Here is a 421-nt window from a genome sequence, read left to right on the forward strand (position 1 = left end):
CCTACTCATGCTCATGCTCTGCACCTGTCTACGTCGGTACGCAGCTTTGCCTCACACTCGACCATGCACGTGTTCTGCACTCGCCCACGCCCACGCCTCCCTGCCGGTACTTTGTGGGGATGATGAGCGGCGCCCAAGGTCACTTAAAGCACCAATTGTCCGCACATATAATGTTCTGAAAAGCCGATTTATCTCGCACTCATTACGTATGTTCATATTCATGTCACTAGGCTTATTGCAATAAGCTTATTATAGATCCGCTTACCGAGGATTCGTGGGAGAAGGGTATATGCTTTCAATTAAGAACGAGAGCAGGCCTCTAGTCCTCTCGGTTACGTAGTCAGAGTAGCAAACCTTTTTCCCTCCCGTGCTCCTCTCAAGGCGACGTGACCATTATGCCCTCGGGTTACCACTCACCCCA

The sequence above is a fragment of the Penaeus monodon genome, chromosome 31, assembly GCF_015228065.2.
Source record: "Penaeus monodon isolate SGIC_2016 chromosome 31, NSTDA_Pmon_1, whole genome shotgun sequence".
In the NCBI taxonomy this organism is placed as follows: domain Eukaryota; kingdom Metazoa; phylum Arthropoda; class Malacostraca; order Decapoda; family Penaeidae; genus Penaeus; species Penaeus monodon.